Source organism: Oncorhynchus clarkii, chromosome 20, assembly GCF_045791955.1.
Source record: "Oncorhynchus clarkii lewisi isolate Uvic-CL-2024 chromosome 20, UVic_Ocla_1.0, whole genome shotgun sequence".
Lineage (NCBI taxonomy): Eukaryota > Metazoa > Chordata > Actinopteri > Salmoniformes > Salmonidae > Oncorhynchus > Oncorhynchus clarkii.
The window spans coordinates 6,909,405-6,926,945 of NC_092166.1; the positions used below are offsets into that span (position 1 = coordinate 6,909,405).

The window sequence follows — 17,541 nt, forward strand, 5'->3', positions numbered from 1 at the left end:
AATTTTACTTCTGTAAAGACGAGACTGTCTACTGAAGAGCCTATTTGAACTGTTATTCAAGGAATACATATTCTGAGCAGTTGAATCAAAGGACAAGTCTATGCATTAAGCACTTCATCAATATCAAGTCACCAATGCTATTTTACAAATAAAGACTGGTTTGTCAATGCGATGCAAGCAGTTTTAAAAACTGTACAGGGAGACAACACTGGAGTTCATTTGCAAAGCTTAAACCACTTGGCCATCGCAGCAGTAGGAATCTAAGGAAAGTGATGAGGAGAAAGCAGAAGTGGGCTATACGCTTCGAGCAAGGTAAGAACATGGGTGGGGAGACCCCAGTGAAATTCAGGTCCAACGTCTAAAGAATCGGCCATTGCAGCTGTTGGAACAAGTAAAGGGATTGGGATTTGGAAACAGACATCATTGGTATAAAATGGTAAACTTGATGGCCCGACATATTGATCTTATTACGCCAAATCACGTATTAACCACTCACAACTTTCTCAATTAGCTCACACAAAGACAAAAATATTCTGAGCACTTGAATCACTGGACAAGTCCATGTCTTAAAGAGATTATCTATATCAAGTCACCAAGGATATGTTCAAAATACTGGTTTGTCATAGCAAGCGAGCAGATTTCAACCCTGCGCAGGAAGACAACATTGGATTTCAAGTCCACTCTGCCATCAAAACTTACTCTGTTATCTTGCAGTCCTTAACAGCTCGACTATCTCACAACCAACAGGATCTGTTCTGAAGAGCCTATTTGAACTCCTTTTTGTCTTGGAAGATATATTCTGAGCACCTGAATCAAAGGACAAGTCCACGGATTAAGGACATTATCCATATCAACTCCCAAATGACATGTTGCAAATAAAGACTTGTTTGTCAAAGCGCTGTGAGCAGGGTTCGAACCTGCGCGGGGGAGACCCCATTGGATTTCGAATCCAACGCCTTAACCTCTCGGCCATCACAGCTTCTCCTGTTGGCTACACTGCCTTAACCAGCCCGCTATCTCGTTCTGTCCATTTTACCTCTAAAATGACCATATTATCGCTATTGAAGAGCCTACTTTAAATGTTTGTCATGGAAGATACATTCTGAGCACTTGAATCAAAGGACATGTCCAAGCATTATCCATATCAAGTCCCCAATGATCAGTAACAAATAAAGACTGGATTGTTCAAAACTGCACTGGGCGAACCCAATGGATTTCGAGGTCAACGATTTAACCAGTCTGCAATCACAGCTTGCTGAGTTAGCTCACACAAGGACAAAAGTATCCAAATGCCTAGTTGAAAGATTTTTCAAGTAAAATGAGCTATTTTCTGAGCACTTCAATCGTTAGACGAGCCCATAAAGTAAGGACAATTTAAATTCAGAGGAGACAGATCCAATTACTAAAGGTCTACTTTATCATCACCCTGTAAAAACTGTACAGGGAGAACATATTGGATTTTGATTCCAATGCTTAAAACACTTGGCCATCGCAGCAGTAGGAATCTAAGGAAAGTGATGAGGAGAAAGCAGAAGTGGGCTATACGCTTCGAGCAAGGTAAGAACATGGGTGGGGAGACCCCATTGAAATTCAGGTCCAATGTCTAAAGAACTCGGCCATTGCAGCTGTTGGAACAAGTAAAGGGATTGGGGATTTGGAAACAGACATCATTGGTGCAAAATGGTCAACTTGATGGCACGACATATTGATCTAGTAACCTCGGTCCTTTCCAAAGCTGTGAAGGTTGGAAGTTTAATGTGCAAGTCAAAAAACTATGTGCAGAGAAAGTACAAGTGGACTATTCACTGAGAATAAGATTTTAAAAAGAGCAGGGAGACGCAATTGGGTTTCAAGTCTGAGGATTTAACCACTTGGCTCTCAGAATTTCCATCGCAAATCTAACACAAACAACAGTATCTGTACTGAAGAGCCTATTTGAACTGTTTGTCAAGGCAGATATAATCTGAGCACTTGAATCAAAGGACAAGTCCATGCATTAAGCACTTCATCAATATCAAGTCACCAAGGATATGTAAAAAAAGAAATGGTTTGTCATAGCGCTGTGAGCAGGGTTCGAACCTGCGCGGGGAGACCCCATTGGATTTCAAGTCCAACGCCTTAACCACTCGGCCATCACAGCTTGCTATATTAACTACCAGGCCTTAACCAGTCGTTTATCTCATTCTGTCAATTTTACTTCTGTAAAGACGAGACTGTCTACTGAAGAGCCTATTTGAACTGTTATTCAAGGAATACATATTCTGAGCACTTGAATCAAAGGACAAGTCTATGCATTAAGCACTTCATCAATATCAAGTCACCAATGCTATTTTACAAATAAAGACTGGTTTGTCAATGCGATGCAAGCAGTTTTAAAAACTGTACAGGGAGACAACACTGGAGTTCATTTGCAAAGCTTAAACCACTTGGCCATCGCAGCAGTAGGAATCTAAGGAAAGTGATGAGGAGAAAGCAGAAGTGGGCTATACGCTTCGAGCAAGGTAAGAACATGGGTGGGGAGACCCCAGTGAAATTCAGGTCCAACGTCTAAAGAATCGGCCATTGCAGCTGTTGGAACAAGTAAAGGGATTGGGGATTTGGAAACAGACATCATTGGTGTAAAATGGTAAACTTGATGGCACGACATATTGATCTTATTGCGCCAAATCACGTATTAACCACTCGGCCATCACAACTTTCTCAATTAGCTCACACAAAGACAAAGACAAAAAGTATTCCGAGCACTTGAATCACTGGACAAGTCCATGTCTTAGATTCCTATCAAGTCATATGTTCAAAATACTGGTTTGTCATAGCACATTTCAACCCTGCGCAGGAAGACAACATTGGATTTCAAGTCCACTCTGCCATCAAAACTTACTCTGTTATCTTGCAGTCCTTAACAGCTCGACTATCTCACAACCAACAGGATCTGTTCTGAAGAGCCTATTTGAACTCCTTTTTGTCTTGGAAGATATATTCTGAGCACCTGAATCAAAGGACAAGTCCACGGATTAAGGACATTATCCATATCAACTCCCAAATGACATGTTGCAAATAAAGACTTGTTTGTCAAAGCGCTGTGAGCAGGGTTCGAACCTGCGCGGGGAGACCCCATTGGATTTCGAATCCAACGCCTTAACCTCTCGGCCATCACAGCTTCTCCCGTTGGCTACTCTGCCTTAACCAGCCCGCTATCTCGTTCTGTCCATTTTACCTCTAAAATGACCATATTATCGCTATTGAAGAGCCTACTTTAAATGTTTGTCATGGAAGATACATTCTGAGCACTTGAATCAAAGGACATGTCCAAGCATTATCCATATCAAGTCCCCAATGATCAGTAACAAATAAAGACTGGATTGTTCAAAACTGCACTGGGCGAACCCAATGGATTTTGAGGTCAACGATTTAACCAGTCTGCAATCACAGCTTGCTGAGTTAGCTCACACAAGGACAAAAGTATCCAAATGCCTAGTTGAAAGATTTTTAGTAACCTCGGTCCTTTCCAAAGCTGTGAAGGTTGGAAGTTTAATGTGCAAGTCAAAAAACTATGTGCAGAGAAAGTACAAGTGGACTATTCACTGAGAATAAGATTTTAAAAAGAGCAGGGAGACGCAATTGGGTTTCAAGTCTGAGGACTTAACCACTTGGCTCTCAGAATTTCCATCGCAAATCTAACACAAACAACAGCATCTGTACTGAAGAGCCTATTTGAACTGTTTGTCAAGGCAGATATAATCTGAGCACTTGAATCAAAGGACAAGTCCATGCATTAAGCACTTCATCAATATCAAGTCACCAAGGATATGTAAAAAAAGAAATGGTTTGTCATAGCGCTGTGAGCAGGGTTCGAACCTGCGCGGGGAGACCCCATTGGATTTCAAGTCCAACGCCTTAACCACTCGGCCATCACAGCTTGCTATGTTAACTACCAGGCCTTAACCAGTCGTTTATCTCATTCTGTCAATTTTACTTCTGTAAAGACGAGACTGTCTACTGAAGAGCCTATTTGAACTGTTATTCAAGGAATACATATTCTGAGCACTTGAATCAAAGGACAAGTCTATGCATTAAGCACTTCATCAATATCAAGTCACCAATGCTATTTTACAATTAAAGACTGGTTTGTCAATGCGATGCAAGCAGTTTTAAAAACTGTACAGGCTGACAACACTGGAGTTCATTTGCAAAGCTTAAACCACTTGGCCATCGCAGCAGTAGGAATCTAAGGAAAGTGATGAGGAGAAAGCAGAAGTGGGCTATACGCTTCGAGCAAGGTAAGAACATGGGTGGGGAGACCCCAGTGAAATTCAGGTCCAACGTCTAAAGAATCGGCCATTGCAGCTGTTGGAACAAGTAAAGGGATTGGGGATTTGGAAACAGACATCATTGGTGTAAAATGGTAAACTTGATGGCACGACATATTGATCTTATTGCGCCAAATCACGTATTAACCACTCGGCCATCACAACTTTCTCAATTAGCTCACACAAAGACAAAGACAAAAAGTATTCCGAGCACTTGAATCACTGGACAAGTCCATGTCTTAGATTCCTATCAAGTCATATGTTCAAAATACTGGTTTGTCATAGCACATTTCAACCCTGCGCAGGAAGACAACATTGGATTTCAAGTCCACTCTGCCATCAAAACTTACTCTGTTATCTTGCAGTCCTTAACAGCTCGACTATCTCACAACCAACAGGATCTGTTCTGAAGAGCCTATTTGAACTCCTTTTTGTCTTGGAAGATATATTCTGAGCACCTGAATCAAAGGACAAGTCCACGGATTAAGGACATTATCCATATCAACTCCCAAATGACATGTTGCAAATAAAGACTTGTTTGTCAAAGCGCTGTGAGCAGGGTTCGAACCTGCGCGGGGAGACCCCATTGGATTTCGAATCCAACGCCTTAACCTCTCGGCCATCACAGCTTCTCCTGTTGGCTACTCTGCCTTAACCAGCCCGCTATCTCGTTCTGTCCATTTTACCTCTAAAATGACCATATTATCGCTATTGAAGAGCCTACTTTAAATGTTTGTCATGGAAGATACATTCTGAGCACTTGAATCAAAGGACATGTCCAAGCATTATCCATATCAAGTCCCCAATGATCAGTAACAAATAAAGACTGGATTGTTCAAAACTGCACTGGGCGAACCCAATGGATTTTGAGGTCAACGATTTAACCAGTCTGCAATCACAGCTTGCTGAGTTAGCTCACACAAGGACAAAAGTATCCAAATGCCTAGTTGAAATATTTTTAGTAACCTCGGTCCTTTCCAAAGCTGTGAAGGTTGGAAGTTTAATGTGCAAGTCAAAAAACTATGTGCAGAGAAAGTACAAGTGGACTATTCACTGAGAATAAGATTTTAAAAAGAGCAGGGAGAAGCAATTGGGTTTCAAGTCTGAGGACTTAACCACTTGGCTCTCAGAATTTCCATCGCAAATCTAACACAAACAACAGCATCTGTACTGAAGAGCCTATTTGAACTGTTTGTCAAGGCAGATATAATCTGAGCACTTGAATCAAAGGACAAGTCTATGCATTAAGCACTTCATCAATATCAAGTCACCAAGGATATGTAAAAAAAGAAATGGTTTGTCATAGCGCTGTGAGCAGGGTTCGAACCTGCGCGGGGAGACCCCATTGGATTTCAAGTCCAACGCCTTAACCACTCGGCCATCACAGCTTGCTATGTTAACTACCAGGCCTTAACCAGTCGTTTATCTCATTCTGTCAATTTTACTTCTGTAAAGACGAGACTGTCTACTGAAGAGCCTATTTGAACTGTTATTCAAGGAATACATATTCTGAGCACTTGAATCAAAGGACAAGTCTATGCATTAAGCACTTCATCAATATCAAGTCACCAATGCTATTTTACAATTAAAGACTGGTTTGTCAATGCGATGCAAGCAGTTTTAAAAACTGTACAGGCTGACAACACTGGAGTTCATTTGCAAAGCTTAAACCACTTGGCCATCGCAGCAGTAGGAATCTAAGGAAAGTGATGAGGAGAAAGCAGAAGTGGGCTATACGCTTCGAGCAAGGTAAGAACATGGGTGGGGAGACCCCAGTGAAATTCAGGTCCAACGTCTAAAGAATCGGCCATTGCAGCTGTTGGAACAAGTAAAGGGATTGGGGATTTGGAAACAGACATCATTGGTGTAAAATGGTAAACTTGATGGCACGACATATTGATCTTATTGCGCCAAATCACGTATTAACCACTCGGCCATCACAACTTTCTCAATTAGCTCACACAAAGACAAAGACAAAAAGTATTCTGAGCACTTGAATCACTGGACAAGTCCATGTCTTAGATTCCTATCAAGTCATATGTTCAAAATACTGGTTTGTCATAGCACATTTCAACCCTGCGCAGGAAGACAACATTGGATTTCAAGTCCACTCTGCCATCAAAACTTACTCTGTTATCTTGCAGTCCTTAACAGCTCGACTATCTCACAACCAACAGGATCTGTTCTGAAGAGCCTATTTGAACTCCTTTTTGTCTTGGAAGATATATTCTGAGCACCTGAATCAAAGGACAAGTCCACGGATTAAGGACATTATCCATATCAACTCCCAAATGACATGTTGCAAATAAAGACTTGTTTGTCAAAGCGCTGTGAGCAGGGTTCGAACCTGCGCGGGGAGACCCCATTGGATTTCGAATCCAACGCCTTAACCTCTCGGCCATCACAGCTTCTCCTGTTGGCTACTCTGCCTTAACCAGCCCGCTATCTCGTTCTGTCCATTTTACCTCTAAAATGACCATATTATCGCTATTGAAGAGCCTACTTTAAATGTTTGTCATGGAAGATACATTCTGAGCACTTGAATCAAAGGACATGTCCAAGCATTATCCATATCAAGTCCCCAATGATCAGTAACAAATAAAGACTGGATTGTTCAAAACTGCACTGGGCGAACCCAATGGATTTTGAGGTCAACGATTTAACCAGTCTGCAATCACAGCTTGCTGAGTTAGCTCACACAAGGACAAAAGTATCCAAATGCCTAGTTGAAATATTTTTAGTAACCTCGGTCCTTTCCAAAGCTGTGAAGGTTGGAAGTTTAATGTGCAAGTCAAAAAACTATGTGCAGAGAAAGTACAAGTGGACTATTCACTGAGAATAAGATTTTAAAAAGAGCAGGGAGACGCAATTGGGTTTCAAGTCTGAGGACTTAACCACTTGGCTCTCAGAATTTCCATCGCAAATCTAACACAAACAACAGCATCTGTACTGAAGAGCCTATTTGAACTGTTTGTCAAGGCAGATATAATCTGAGCACTTGAATCAAAGGACAAGTCTATGCATTAAGCACTTCATCAATATCAAGTCACCAAGGATATGTAAAAAAAGAAATGGTTTGTCATAGCGCTGTGAGCAGGGTTCGAACCTGCGCGGGGAGACCCCATTGGATTTCAAGTCCAACGCCTTAACCACTCGGCCATCACAGCTTGCTATGTTAACTACCAGGCCTTAACCAGTCGTTTATCTCATTCTGTCAATTTTACTTCTGTAAAGACGAGACTGTCTACTGAAGAGCCTATTTGAACTGTTATTCAAGGAATACATATTCTGAGCACTTGAATCAAAGGACAAGTCTATGCATTAAGCACTTCATCAATATCAAGTCACCAATGCTATTTTACAATTAAAGACTGGTTTGTCAATGCGATGCAAGCAGTTTTAAAAACTGTACAGGCTGACAACACTGGAGTTCATTTGCAAAGCTTAAACCACTTGGCCATCGCAGCAGTAGGAATCTAAGGAAAGTGATGAGGAGAAAGCAGAAGTGGGCTATACGCTTCGAGCAAGGTAAGAACATGGGTGGGGAGACCCCAGTGAAATTCAGGTCCAACGTCTAAAGAATCGGCCATTGCAGCTGTTGGAACAAGTAAAGGGATTGGGGATTTGGAAACAGACATCATTGGTGTAAAATGGTAAACTTGATGGCACGACATATTGATCTTATTGCGCCAAATCACGTATTAACCACTCGGCCATCACAACTTTCTCAATTAGCTCACACAAAGACAAAGACAAAAAGTATTCCGAGCACTTGAATCACTGGACAAGTCCATGTCTTAGATTCCTATCAAGTCATATGTTCAAAATACTGGTTTGTCATAGCACATTTCAACCCTGCGCAGGAAGACAACATTGGATTTCAAGTCCACTCTGCCATCAAAACTTACTCTGTTATCTTGCAGTCCTTAACAGCTCGACTATCTCACAACCAACAGGATCTGTTCTGAAGAGCCTATTTGAACTCCTTTTTGTCTTGGAAGATATATTCTGAGCACCTGAATCAAAGGACAAGTCCACGGATTAAGGACATTATCCATATCAACTCCCAAATGACATGTTGCAAATAAAGACTTGTTTGTCAAAGCGCTGTGAGCAGGGTTCGAACCTGCGCGGGGAGACCCCATTGGATTTCGAATCCAACGCCTTAACCTCTCGGCCATCACAGCTTCTCCCGTTGGCTACTCTGCCTTAACCAGCCCGCTATCTCGTTCTGTCCATTTTACCTCTAAAATGACCATATTATCGCTATTGAAGAGCCTACTTTAAATGTTTGTCATGGAAGATACATTCTGAGCACTTGAATCAAAGGACATGTCCAAGCATTATCCATATCAAGTCCCCAATGATCAGTAACAAATAAAGACTGGATTGTTCAAAACTGCACTGGGCGAACCCAATGGATTTTGAGGTCAACGATTTAACCAGTCTGCAATCACAGCTTGCTGAGTTAGCTCACACAAGGACAAAAGTATCCAAATGCCTAGTTGAAAGATTTTTAGTAACCTCGGTCCTTTCCAAAGCTGTGAAGGTTGGAAGTTTAATGTGCAAGTCAAAAAACTATGTGCAGAGAAAGTACAAGTGGACTATTCACTGAGAATAAGATTTTAAAAAGAGCAGGGAGACGCAATTGGGTTTCAAGTCTGAGGACTTAACCACTTGGCTCTCAGAATTTCCATCGCAAATCTAACACAAACAACAGCATCTGTACTGAAGAGCCTATTTGAACTGTTTGTCAAGGCAGATATAATCTGAGCACTTGAATCAAAGGACAAGTCCATGCATTAAGCACTTCATCAATATCAAGTCACCAAGGATATGTAAAAAAAGAAATGGTTTGTCATAGCGCTGTGAGCAGGGTTCGAACCTGCGCGGGGAGACCCCATTGGATTTCAAGTCCAACGCCTTAACCACTCGGCCATCACAGCTTGCTATGTTAACTACCAGGCCTTAACCAGTCGTTTATCTCATTCTGTCAATTTTACTTCTGTAAAGACGAGACTGTCTACTGAAGAGCCTATTTGAACTGTTATTCAAGGAATACATATTCTGAGCACTTGAATCAAAGGACAAGTCTATGCATTAAGCACTTCATCAATATCAAGTCACCAATGCTATTTTACAATTAAAGACTGGTTTGTCAATGCGATGCAAGCAGTTTTAAAAACTGTACAGGCTGACAACACTGGAGTTCATTTGCAAAGCTTAAACCACTTGGCCATCGCAGCAGTAGGAATCTAAGGAAAGTGATGAGGAGAAAGCAGAAGTGGGCTATACGCTTCGAGCAAGGTAAGAACATGGGTGGGGAGACCCCAGTGAAATTCAGGTCCAACGTCTAAAGAATCGGCCATTGCAGCTGTTGGAACAAGTAAAGGGATTGGGGATTTGGAAACAGACATCATTGGTGTAAAATGGTAAACTTGATGGCACGACATATTGATCTTATTGCGCCAAATCACGTATTAACCACTCGGCCATCACAACTTTCTCAATTAGCTCACACAAAGACAAAGACAAAAAGTATTCCGAGCACTTGAATCACTGGACAAGTCCATGTCTTAGATTCCTATCAAGTCATATGTTCAAAATACTGGTTTGTCATAGCACATTTCAACCCTGCGCAGGAAGACAACATTGGATTTCAAGTCCACTCTGCCATCAAAACTTACTCTGTTATCTTGCAGTCCTTAACAGCTCGACTATCTCACAACCAACAGGATCTGTTCTGAAGAGCCTATTTGAACTCCTTTTTGTCTTGGAAGATATATTCTGAGCACCTGAATCAAAGGACAAGTCCACGGATTAAGGACATTATCCATATCAACTCCCAAATGACATGTTGCAAATAAAGACTTGTTTGTCAAAGCGCTGTGAGCAGGGTTCGAACCTGCGCGGGGAGACCCCATTGGATTTCGAATCCAACGCCTTAACCTCTCGGCCATCACAGCTTCTCCTGTTGGCTACTCTGCCTTAACCAGCCCGCTATCTCGTTCTGTCCATTTTACCTCTAAAATGACCATATTATCGCTATTGAAGAGCCTACTTTAAATGTTTGTCATGGAAGATACATTCTGAGCACTTGAATCAAAGGACATGTCCAAGCATTATCCATATCAAGTCCCCAATGATCAGTAACAAATAAAGACTGGATTGTTCAAAACTGCACTGGGCGAACCCAATGGATTTTGAGGTCAACGATTTAACCAGTCTGCAATCACAGCTTGCTGAGTTAGCTCACACAAGGACAAAAGTATCCAAATGCCTAGTTGAAATATTTTTAGTAACCTCGGTCCTTTCCAAAGCTGTGAAGGTTGGAAGTTTAATGTGCAAGTCAAAAAACTATGTGCAGAGAAAGTACAAGTGGACTATTCACTGAGAATAAGATTTTAAAAAGAGCAGGGAGACGCAATTGGGTTTCAAGTCTGAGGACTTAACCACTTGGCTCTCAGAATTTCCATCGCAAATCTAACACAAACAACAGCATCTGTACTGAAGAGCCTATTTGAACTGTTTGTCAAGGCAGATATAATCTGAGCACTTGAATCAAAGGACAAGTCTATGCATTAAGCACTTCATCAATATCAAGTCACCAAGGATATGTAAAAAAAGAAATGGTTTGTCATAGCGCTGTGAGCAGGGTTCGAACCTGCGCGGGGAGACCCCATTGGATTTCAAGTCCAACGCCTTAACCACTCGGCCATCACAGCTTGCTATGTTAACTACCAGGCCTTAACCAGTCGTTTATCTCATTCTGTCAATTTTACTTCTGTAAAGACGAGACTGTCTACTGAAGAGCCTATTTGAACTGTTATTCAAGGAATACATATTCTGAGCACTTGAATCAAAGGACAAGTCTATGCATTAAGCACTTCATCAATATCAAGTCACCATTGCTATTCTACAATTAAAGACTGGTTTGTCAATGCGATGCAAGCAGTTTTAAAAACTGTACAGGCTGACAACACTGGAGTTCATTTGCAAAGCTTAAACCACTTGGCCATCGCAGCAGTAGGAATCTAAGGAAAGTGATGAGGAGAAAGCAGAAGTGGGCTATATGCTTCGAGCAAGGTAAGAACATGGGTGGGGAGACCCCAGTGAAATTCAGGTCCAACGTCTAAAGAATCGGCCATTGCAGCTGTTGGAACAAGTAAAGGGATTGGGGATTTGGAAACAGACATCATTGGTGTAAAATGGTAAACTTGATGGCACGACATATTGATCTTATTGCGCCAAATCACGTATTAACCACTCGGCCATCACAACTTTCTCAATTAGCTCACACAAAGACAAAGACAAAAAGTATTCCGAGCACTTGAATCACTGGACAAGTCCATGTCTTAGATTCCTATCAAGTCATATGTTCAAAATACTGGTTTGTCATAGCACATTTCAACCCTGCGCAGGAAGACAACATTGGATTTCAAGTCCACTCTGCCATCAAAACTTACTCTGTTATCTTGCAGTCCTTAACAGCTCGACTATCTCACAACCAACAGGATCTGTTCTGAAGAGCCTATTTGAACTCCTTTTTGTCTTGGAAGATATATTCTGAGCACCTGAATCAAAGGACAAGTCCACGGATTAAGGACATTATCCATATCAACTCCCAAATGACATGTTGCAAATAAAGACTTGTTTGTCAAAGCGCTGTGAGCAGGGTTCGAACCTGCGCGGGGAGACCCCATTGGATTTCGAATCCAACGCCTTAACCTCTCGGCCATCACAGCTTCTCCTGTTGGCTTCTCTGCCTTAACCAGCCCGCTATCTCGTTCTGTCCATTTTACCTCTAAAATGACCATATTATCGCTATTGAAGAGCCTACTTTAAATGTTTGTCATGGAAGATACATTCTGAGCACTTGAATCAAAGGACATGTCCAAGCATTATCCATATCAAGTCCCCAATGATCAGTAACAAATAAAGACTGGATTGTTCAAAACTGCACTGGGCGAACCCAATGGATTTTGAGGTCAACGATTTAACCAGTCTGCAATCACAGCTTGCTGAGTTAGCTCACACAAGGACAAAAGTATCCAAATGCCTAGTTGAAATATTTTTAGTAACCTCGGTCCTTTCCAAAGCTGTGAAGGTTGGAAGTTTAATGTGCAAGTCAAAAAACTATGTGCAGAGAAAGTACAAGTGGACTATTCACTGAGAATAAGATTTTAAAAAGAGCAGGGAGACGCAATTGGGTTTCAAGTCTGAGGACTTAACCACTTGGCTCTCAGAATTTCCATCGCAAATCTAACACAAACAACAGCATCTGTACTGAAGAGCCTATTTGAACTGTTTGTCAAGGCAGATATAATCTGAGCACTTGAATCAAAGGACAAGTCTATGCATTAAGCACTTCATCAATATCAAGTCACCAAGGATATGTAAAAAAAGAAATGGTTTGTCATAGCGCTGTGAGCAGGGTTCGAACCTGCGCGGGGAGACCCCATTGGATTTCAAGTCCAACGCCTTAACCACTCGGCCATCACAGCTTGCTATGTTAACTACCAGGCCTTAACCAGTCGTTTATCTCATTCTGTCAATTTTACTTCTGTAAAGACGAGACTGTCTACTGAAGAGCCTATTTGAACTGTTATTCAAGGAATACATATTCTGAGCACTTGAATCAAAGGACAAGTCTATGCATTAAGCACTTCATCAATATCAAGTCACCATTGCTATTCTACAATTAAAGACTGGTTTGTCAATGCGATGCAAGCAGTTTTAAAAACTGTACAGGCTGACAACACTGGAGTTCATTTGCAAAGCTTAAACCACTTGGCCATCGCAGCAGTAGGAATCTAAGGAAAGTGATGAGGAGAAAGCAGAAGTGGGCTATATGCTTCGAGCAAGGTAAGAACATGGGTGGGGAGACCCCAGTGAAATTCAGGTCCAACGTCTAAAGAATCGGCCATTGCAGCTGTTGGAACAAGTAAAGGGATTGGGGATTTGGAAACAGACATCATTGGTGTAAAATGGTAAACTTGATGGCACGACATATTGATCTTATTGCGCCAAATCACGTATTAACCACTCGGCCATCACAACTTTCTCAATTAGCTCACACAAAGACAAAGACAAAAAGTATTCCGAGCACTTGAATCACTGGACAAGTCCATGTCTTAGATTCCTATCAAGTCATATGTTCAAAATACTGGTTTGTCATAGCACATTTCAACCCTGCGCAGGAAGACAACATTGGATTTCAAGTCCACTCTGCCATCAAAACTTACTCTGTTATCTTGCAGTCCTTAACAGCTCGACTATCTCACAACCAACAGGATCTGTTCTGAAGAGCCTATTTGAACTCCTTTTTGTCTTGGAAGATATATTCTGAGCACCTGAATCAAAGGACAAGTCCACGGATTAAGGACATTATCCATATCAACTCCCAAATGACATGTTGCAAATAAAGACTTGTTTGTCAAAGCGCTGTGAGCAGGGTTCGAACCTGCGCGGGGAGACCCCATTGGATTTCGAATCCAACGCCTTAACCTCTCGGCCATCACAGCTTCTCCTGTTGGCTACTCTGCCTTAACCAGCCCGCTATCTCGTTCTGTCCATTTTACCTCTAAAATGACCATATTATCGCTATTGAAGAGCCTACTTTAAATGTTTGTCATGGAAGATACATTCTGAGCACTTGAATCAAAGGACATGTCCAAGCATTATCCATATCAAGTCCCCAATGATCAGTAACAAATAAAGACTGGACTGTTCAAAACTGCACTGGGCGAACCCAATGGATTTTGAGGTCAACGATTTAACCAGTCTGCAATCACAGCTTGCTGAGTTAGCTCACACAAGGACAAAAGTATCCAAATGCCTAGTTGAAATATTTTTAGTAACCTCGGTCCTTTCCAAAGCTGTGAAGGTTGGAAGTTTAATGTGCAAGTCAAAAAACTATGTGCAGAGAAAGTACAAGTGGACTATTCACTGAGAATAAGATTTTAAAAAGAGCAGGGAGACGCAATTGGGTTTCAAGTCTGAGGACTTAACCACTTGGCTCTCAGAATTTCCATCGCAAATCTAACACAAACAACAGCATCTGTACTGAAGAGCCTATTTGAACTGTTTGTCAAGGCAGATATAATCTGAGCACTTGAATCAAAGGACAAGTCCATGCATTAAGCACTTCATCAATATCAAGTCACCAAGGATATGTAAAAAAAGAAATGGTTTGTCATAGCGCTGTGAGCAGGGTTCGAACCTGCGCGGGGAGACCCCATTGGATTTCAAGTCCAACGCCTTAACCACTCGGCCATCACAGCTTTCTATGTTAACTACCAGGCCTTAACCAGTCGTTTATCTCATTCTGTCAATTTTACTTCTGTAAAGACGAGACTGTCTACTGAAGAGCCTATTTGAACTGTTATTCAAGGAATACATATTCTGAGCACTTGAATCAAAGGACAAGTCTATGCATTAAGCACTTCATCAATATCAAGTCACCAATGCTATTTTACAATTAAAGACTGGTTTGTCAATGCGATGCAAGCAGTTTTAAAAACTGTACAGGCTGACAACACTGGAGTTCATTTGCAAAGCTTAAACCACTTGGCCATCGCAGCAGTAGGAATCTAAGGAAAGTGATGAGGAGAAAGCAGAAGTGGGCTATACGCTTCGAGCAAGGTAAGAACATGGGTGGGGAGACCCCAGTGAAATTCAGGTCCAACGTCTAAAGAATCGGCCATTGCAGCTGTTGGAACAAGTAAAGGGATTGGGGATTTGGAAACAGACATCATTGGTGTAAAATGGTAAACTTGATGGCACGACATATTGATCTTATTGCGCCAAATCACGTATTAACCACTCGGCCATCACAACTTTCTCAATTAGCTCACACAAAGACAAAGACAAAAAGTATTCCGAGCACTTGAATCACTGGACAAGTCCATGTCTTAGATTCCTATCAAGTCATATGTTCAAAATACTGGTTTGTCATAGCACTGCGAGCAGATTTCAACCCTGCGCAGGAAGACAACATTGGATTTCAAGTCCACTCTGCCATCAAAACTTACTCTGTTATCTTGCAGTCCTTAACAGCTCGACTATCTCACAACCAATCTGTTCTGAAGAGCCTATTTGAACTCCTTTTTGTCTTGGAAGATATATTCTGAGCACCTGAATCAAAGGACAAGTCCACGGATTAAGGACATTATCCATATCAACTCCCAAATGACATGTTGCAAATAAAGACTTGTTTGTCAAAGCGCTGTGAGCAGGGTTCGAACCTGCGCGGGGAGACCCCATTGGATTTCAAACCCAACGCCTTAACCTCTCGGCCATCACAGCATCTCCTGTTGGCTACTCTGCCTTAACCAGCCCGCTATCTCGTTCTGTCCATTTTACCTCTAAAATGACCATATTATCGCTATTGAAGAGCCTACTTTAAATGTTTGTCATGGAAGATAAATTCTGAGCACTTGAATCAAAGGACATGTCCAAGCATTATCCATATCAAGTCCCCAATGATCAGTAACAAATAAAGACTGGATTGTTCAAAACTGCACTGGGCGAACCCAATGGATTTCGAGGTCAACGATTTAACCAGTCTGCAATCACAGCTTGCTGAGTTAGCTCACACAAGGACAAAAGTATCCAAATGCCTAGTTGAAATATTTTTCAAGTAAAATGAGCTATTTTCTGAGCACTTCAATCGTTAGACGAGCCCATAAAGTAAGGACAATTTAAATTCAGAGGAGACAGATCCAATTACTAAAGGTCTACTTTATCATCACCCTGTAAAAACTGTACAGGGAGAACATATTGGATTTTGATTCCAATGCTTAAACCACTTGGCCATCGCAGCAGTAGGAATCTAAGGAAAGTGTTGAGGAGAAAGCAGAAGTGGGCTATACGCTTCGGGCAAGGTAAGAACATGGGTGGGGAGACCCCATTGAAATTCAGGTCCAATGTCTAAAGAACTTGGCCATTGCAGCTGTTGGAATGCAAGTAAAGGGATTGGGATTTGGAAACAGACATCATTGGTGCAAAATGATCAACTTGATGGCACGACATATTGACCTTATTGCGGCAAGTAACCTCGGTCCTTTCCAAAGCTGTGAATGTTGGAAGTTTAATGTGCAAGTCAAAAAGCTACGTACAAGTGGACTATTTACTGAGAATAAGATTTTAAAAAGAGCAGGGAGACGCAATTGGGTTTCAAGTCTGAGGATTTAACCACCTGGCTCTCAGATTTTCCATCGCAAATCTAACACAAACAACAGTATCTGTACTGAAGAGCCGATTTGAACTGTTTGTCAAGGCAGATATATTCTGAGCACTTGAATCACTGGACAAGTCCATGCATTAAAGAGATTATCTATATCAAGTCACCAAGGATATGTTCAAAATACTGGTTTGGCAAAGCTCTGGGAGCAGTGTTCAAACCTGCGTGGGTAGACCCCATTGGATTTCAAGTCCAACGCCTTAACCACTCGGCCATCGCAGCTTGCTATGTTAACTACCAGGCATTAACCAGCCGTTTATCTCATTCTGTCAATTTTACTTCTGTAAAGACGAGACTGTCTACTGAAGAGCCTATTTGAACTGTTTCTCAAGGAATATATATTCTGAGCACTTGAATCAAAGGACAAGTCTATGCATTAAGCACTTCATCAATATCAAGTCACCAAGGATATGTTAAAAATAAAAAATGGTTTGTCATAGAATGGCTTACTGAATAGCTCAGTGACTTTCAACGTGGTACCGTCACAGGATGTCACCTTTCCAACAATTCAGTTCGTCAAATTTCTGCCCTGCTGTCAACCGTATGTCCTGTTATTGTGAAGTGGAAACATCTAGGAGCAACAACGCCTCAGCTGCGATGTGGTAGGCAACACAAGCTCACAGAATGTGACCGCCAAGTGCTGAAGCGCGTAGTGCATAAAAATTGTCTGTAACACTCACTACCGAGTTCCAAACTGCCTCTGAAAGCAATTTCAGGACAATAACTGTTTGTTGGGAGCTTCATGAAATGGGTTTCCATGGCCGAGCAGCTGCACACAAGCTTAAGATCACCATACACAATACCAAGCATCGGCTGGTGTGGTGTAAAGCTCACTGCCATTGGACTCTGGAGCCGTGGAAATTAATTATCTGGAGTGATAAATCACGCTTTACCATCTGGCAGTCCAACGGACGAATCTGGGTTTGGCGGATGCCAGGATAACTCAACTTGCCTGAATGCATAGTGTCATTTGAAAAGTTTGGTGGA

The 17,541-nt window shown here is 41.7% G+C and overlaps 18 non-coding genes across 18 annotated transcripts; all 18 read right to left on the reverse strand.

Moving 5' to 3' along the window:
* Window positions 1-896: 896 nt before the first annotated feature.
* Window positions 897-979, reverse strand: trnas-cga (transfer RNA serine (anticodon CGA)). The gene has a single exon. It is a non-coding gene; the product is annotated as a tRNA-Ser (tRNA).
* Window positions 980-2,058: 1,079 nt separating this feature from the next.
* Window positions 2,059-2,140, reverse strand: trnas-uga (transfer RNA serine (anticodon UGA)). The gene has a single exon. It is a non-coding gene; the product is annotated as a tRNA-Ser (tRNA).
* Window positions 2,141-3,078: 938 nt separating this feature from the next.
* trnas-cga (transfer RNA serine (anticodon CGA)) lies at window positions 3,079-3,160 on the reverse strand. The gene has a single exon. It is a non-coding gene; the product is annotated as a tRNA-Ser (tRNA).
* Window positions 3,161-3,837: 677 nt separating this feature from the next.
* trnas-uga (transfer RNA serine (anticodon UGA)) lies at window positions 3,838-3,919 on the reverse strand. The gene has a single exon. It is a non-coding gene; the product is annotated as a tRNA-Ser (tRNA).
* Window positions 3,920-4,857: 938 nt separating this feature from the next.
* Window positions 4,858-4,939, reverse strand: trnas-cga (transfer RNA serine (anticodon CGA)). Its single transcript has one exon. It is a non-coding gene; the product is annotated as a tRNA-Ser (tRNA).
* A 677-nt stretch (window positions 4,940-5,616) lies between these two features.
* trnas-uga (transfer RNA serine (anticodon UGA)) lies at window positions 5,617-5,698 on the reverse strand. The gene has a single exon. It is a non-coding gene; the product is annotated as a tRNA-Ser (tRNA).
* Window positions 5,699-6,636: 938 nt separating this feature from the next.
* Window positions 6,637-6,718, reverse strand: trnas-cga (transfer RNA serine (anticodon CGA)). The gene has a single exon. It is a non-coding gene; the product is annotated as a tRNA-Ser (tRNA).
* A 677-nt stretch (window positions 6,719-7,395) lies between these two features.
* On the reverse strand, window positions 7,396-7,477 carry trnas-uga (transfer RNA serine (anticodon UGA)). The gene has a single exon. It is a non-coding gene; the product is annotated as a tRNA-Ser (tRNA).
* Window positions 7,478-8,415: 938 nt separating this feature from the next.
* Window positions 8,416-8,497, reverse strand: trnas-cga (transfer RNA serine (anticodon CGA)). The gene has a single exon. It is a non-coding gene; the product is annotated as a tRNA-Ser (tRNA).
* A 677-nt stretch (window positions 8,498-9,174) lies between these two features.
* On the reverse strand, window positions 9,175-9,256 carry trnas-uga (transfer RNA serine (anticodon UGA)). The gene has a single exon. It is a non-coding gene; the product is annotated as a tRNA-Ser (tRNA).
* Window positions 9,257-10,194: 938 nt separating this feature from the next.
* Window positions 10,195-10,276, reverse strand: trnas-cga (transfer RNA serine (anticodon CGA)). Its single transcript has one exon. It is a non-coding gene; the product is annotated as a tRNA-Ser (tRNA).
* A 677-nt stretch (window positions 10,277-10,953) lies between these two features.
* trnas-uga (transfer RNA serine (anticodon UGA)) lies at window positions 10,954-11,035 on the reverse strand. The gene has a single exon. It is a non-coding gene; the product is annotated as a tRNA-Ser (tRNA).
* A 938-nt stretch (window positions 11,036-11,973) lies between these two features.
* trnas-cga (transfer RNA serine (anticodon CGA)) lies at window positions 11,974-12,055 on the reverse strand. The gene has a single exon. It is a non-coding gene; the product is annotated as a tRNA-Ser (tRNA).
* Window positions 12,056-12,732: 677 nt separating this feature from the next.
* On the reverse strand, window positions 12,733-12,814 carry trnas-uga (transfer RNA serine (anticodon UGA)). Its single transcript has one exon. It is a non-coding gene; the product is annotated as a tRNA-Ser (tRNA).
* A 938-nt stretch (window positions 12,815-13,752) lies between these two features.
* trnas-cga (transfer RNA serine (anticodon CGA)) lies at window positions 13,753-13,834 on the reverse strand. Its single transcript has one exon. It is a non-coding gene; the product is annotated as a tRNA-Ser (tRNA).
* Window positions 13,835-14,511: 677 nt separating this feature from the next.
* trnas-uga (transfer RNA serine (anticodon UGA)) lies at window positions 14,512-14,593 on the reverse strand. The gene has a single exon. It is a non-coding gene; the product is annotated as a tRNA-Ser (tRNA).
* A 942-nt stretch (window positions 14,594-15,535) lies between these two features.
* On the reverse strand, window positions 15,536-15,617 carry trnas-uga (transfer RNA serine (anticodon UGA)). Its single transcript has one exon. It is a non-coding gene; the product is annotated as a tRNA-Ser (tRNA).
* A 1,075-nt stretch (window positions 15,618-16,692) lies between these two features.
* Window positions 16,693-16,776, reverse strand: trnas-uga (transfer RNA serine (anticodon UGA)). The gene has a single exon. It is a non-coding gene; the product is annotated as a tRNA-Ser (tRNA).
* Between the last annotated feature and the right edge of the window lie 765 nt (window positions 16,777-17,541).